We start from the raw sequence: 3835 nt of genomic DNA on the forward strand, positions 1-3835 counted from the left end.
GGGAGCAGCGGCGCGGCCCGACCTCCTCCCCGGAAGACCCCTGACCGCGGCTGGGCCCGACAGGGCCGCCCTCCCGCTTGTTTTGTAGAGCGGGTTTCAGTTCCCAGGCCCACGTCCACCCTCACTCTTGTCGCAGTTTCCTCCCTAAACAGACTGATGAAACCATGTCTCAGAGCGACTGGCCCTGACTCCCGGCGTGGATGCAGCGTGACCGGGATGTGCTGAGGCTCTGTTTACAAGGACAGCTACTGTGTCCCCCGCTTTGAAAAGTCTTTTTCTCCATGAAACGATGGTTTTAGGCTGTGCCGCTAGAACCTGGGACTGGGACTTACTTGCTGCGTGGAACATGGAATCCGGTCCAAACGCTTGACAGCTCTCCCGGGAAGGGCTGTGATCCCCACGAATGCAGCCTGCAGTCTTGGGCCTCGCCTCCGCCTCATCCGGAGGGACAGTAAGGCAGGAGCTGACTTAATTTCCAGCTTGTTTAATTTGCTTCTGGTGCCTAGACCAGAGCACCAAGGAGGAACGAGAACGGTTGTGGTCGGGCCACCTGCATCAGCCCCCAGGGACCCACTGGGCTTTTTCTTGATCTTTCTAGTTCGCAGCAACCTCTCTGCCTCCATCCGCTCTGCCCCTGCTGAACGCCTCCCTCACATACACGGTGTCTGTCTACCCCGCGTGTCTCCCTCGAGCCTCTTCGCCCTCCCTGCTACACATCCGAGACCCTTTCCCAGCCAGTCCCAGGGTCTCCTGTTTGGAGCCCCAGGAAACCTCTGGGTCCCTCTGTAATCCCTCCCTCCCACTGTGCCACTTTTTAAAAAGTTTCTGAGTGCTTTTCTCCGGTGGTTTTCCTTGGCACCGGGCTTTCCCATGATCCCCACTAAACTTTAAACGGGACTGAAGACTGGTTCCCTCCCCTTTGTTTTGAAAGACAGTGGTGGGGCAGGGTCTTCCAGGGTAGCTCAGTGGCAGTCACTGGGTTCGATTCCCATCACTGCAAGAAAAAGAAAAAAGATAACAGTAGGGAAGGAAAGTCTGGGGGCAAAGCGGGATATTGAGGGCCTGAGAAATACTGATAAGAGCAGACACCCTGGATGGAGTGGGGGGACCCATTCTAGGCCGGCATCAGGAAGACACTCCACACACCCTCCTTGGCTGGACAGGGACTGTGGTCACCACGCTCCCACCCCTCCCCCACCAGGCTGGCATGGCCACGCCCACCGTGGCCCAAGTTGCCCCGCCCGCCTTGGGTGACTCACTTCCTCTGTGTGGGCTGCTGAGGTGTCCCAAGGCAGGGGACAGGCCATCCAGCCAGAGTCTAGGGGTCTGAGCAGGCTCCTAGAGAGGCAAACCACAGGGAGGCCACCTGGGAAAGGGGTCTTCAAGGCCAGGCTGGGCTGCCTAAAACTCAGGGGTCTATTTGAATAAGGAGTACAGCCTGCCTCCTGCCTAAACAGCCTCAGGTGCCAGGAAGTCTAACAAGAGGTCAAATAGCCAGAAGACACCAGGCCCGGTGACACAGGCCTGCAATCCCAGGACTCAGGAGGCTGAGGCAGGAGGATTGCCATGAAATTAAGGCCAGGCTGGGCTACATACTTGGTTCAAGAACAGCCTGAACTACATATGAGAGACTCTGTCTCAAAAACAAAAACAAACAGGGCCAGAGATTTAGCTCAGTGGTTCTGCTGGCTGCCTTGTGAGCACAAGGTCCCAAGTTTGATCCCCAGTACCAAAAGCAAACAGACAAAAAAACAGAAGACCAGAAGACGTGTTAATGAGTTGATGTCTAAGCCACTCTATGTCAGTGTTCTGCCTCTGTATACCACTAATATAGTGCCTAGGTTCTAGCTCTAGTCCATCTCTTGGGAAGTCAGTCACACTTTTTTTTTTTTTTTTAAACAAGGTCTCTCTATGTAGACCAAGCTGGTCTGGAATTTGCAGTCCTCCCGCCTTGGCCTCCCTAGTGCTGGAACTCCACGTATCCATGCCTAACTAGCCTCCTTGAATCAGTAAGGAAGGGTGGCAGATTAGGATGTCCTCCAACCCTGAAATCCTAAAATTTAGAGCACGGGGTGGAAAGTGATTAATAAATGTGAAAAACACCTCAGTCCAGCCCACACATGGAACAACAAAAGCCCAGGGATTAAAAGTAGGAGAGTCCACCCAAGTTTTAGAAGAACAGCTGTGCATACACCACACACACACACACACACACACACACACACACACCCCACTCGGACTTTCTTCTGCCACTGGCTGGGCTCCTGTGAGCCTCCTCCAGCCTTGTAGGTCTTCTGGCGGCGCCTGGAGAGGTTAGGATGGGCAGAGACGCGCCCCCAACCCCCGCTCGTCCTCCTAATCCTGCTTGGCAAGTGCCACCAGAAGAGAGTCAGAGGGTTCTCAGAGCTGCGGGTGTGGGGCACCCGGCTGTGGAGCTGCTGCCCGCGGTCACCCGGTCTGAGTGCGGGAACCCAGCCTCCAGCACTGTCCAAGGTGCGCCTCGATGGCGTGCAGGAAGCAGATCCCTGCTGAGGCTCTTCCCTCACAGGACCTGCCCACCACGTTCACCCGGAAGCTGCATCTGTCCTCTGGCTGAGAGCCCCTCAGGATCCTAGGCGCGGCAAGAGGCCTGAAGTGGCCGCCAGTGACGCGCAGTGGCTACTAATGCCCTCTTGTGGCCACGTTGGAAATGGCAAATTGCCCTAGAGCCAAGATCGGACTTTTTAGAGACAGTGTAACAGTAAGCATTATAAAATAATACTGTAGCAGTGTTTATTGTTGTTATATTAGTTAGGACTTTTTTGTGGTACCAAGCCCAGGATGCTCCGCCACTGATATCCACATCTCTTATTTTTAATTTTTTTTGGAGACAAGATCTCACTATGTAGTTTAGGCTGGCCTTGAACTCACTATGAAGCTAAGGCTGGCCTCAAACTCCTAGTGATCCTCCTGCCTCAGCCCCCAAGTACTGGGATTTTTTTTTGAGGTGGGGGTTCAGGCTGGCCTTGAATTCACTATGTAGTCCAGGTTAGCTTTGAACTCTCAGCAATCCTCTTGCCTCAGCCTCCCCAGTGCTGGCAAGTGCTGGGACTACAGGCCTGCATGACTGTGCCTGTCTCTTTTATTTTACCTTTTAAAAATTTATTTATTTATTTATTTAGCTAGCTAGCTATTTATTTATTTATTTATTGTACCAGGAATTGAACTCAGGACCTTTCGAGGCAGGCGGTGGAACCAGTGAGCTAAATCCCGGCCCTTTTATTTTTAATTTAGAGACTGGGTCTCACTAGGTCGCCCAGGCTGGCCCTAAACTTGTGGTCCTCCTGCCTCAGCCTCCAGAGTGGCTGAGATTATAGATATATGTCACCTCCTCTAGCTACTAGTTAACATTTTGGCAACTCTGTAGTAATAAGTACACTCTCCTAAATGCTATATATGTTTCTTTGTTTTACTGTGATGCTGAGGATTGAACCCAGGGCCTTGCACATGTCAGGCCAGCACTATGCCCCTGAACTACATCTCCAGCCCTGTGTGTATTTATTTAATTCTCACAGAAGCCCATAACATAGCCGGGTATGGTGGCACACACCTACATTCCCAGCAATCTGGGAGGCTGAGGCAGAAAGAGTCTAAATTCGAGCCCAGCCTGGGCAACTTAGTAACTTAGTAAGATACCATCTTAAAAAATAACGCAAGGGGGCGCTGGGGATTTAGCTCAGTGGTTCCGCCGCCTGCCTCGAAAGCACAAGGTCCTGAGTTCGATCCCTGGTACAAAAGCGGGGGGGCTTGGAATGTAGCTCAGTGCACAGGCTCTGGGTTCAATCCTTAGTGCAGG

At 52.8% G+C, this 3835-nt stretch overlaps 1 protein-coding gene across 1 annotated transcript in view; it reads right to left on the reverse strand.

Annotated features, from left to right (window-relative positions):
* The window catches only part of Cers2 (ceramide synthase 2), an 8052-nt gene extending 7643 nt beyond the window's left edge, over nt 1–409 (reverse strand). The window contains exon 1 of the mRNA XM_010616441.3: nt 333–409. The gene's annotated coding sequence lies outside the window, so the exon portion shown is untranslated. The remainder of the gene's footprint in view (nt 1–332) is intronic.
* Between the last annotated feature and the right edge of the window lie 3426 nt (nt 410–3835).

The sequence above is a fragment of the Fukomys damarensis genome, unplaced genomic scaffold (genome assembly GCF_012274545.1).
Source record: "Fukomys damarensis isolate Sample0158 unplaced genomic scaffold, DMR_v1.0_HiC HiC_scaffold_33, whole genome shotgun sequence".
Taxonomy (NCBI): domain Eukaryota; kingdom Metazoa; phylum Chordata; class Mammalia; order Rodentia; family Bathyergidae; genus Fukomys; species Fukomys damarensis.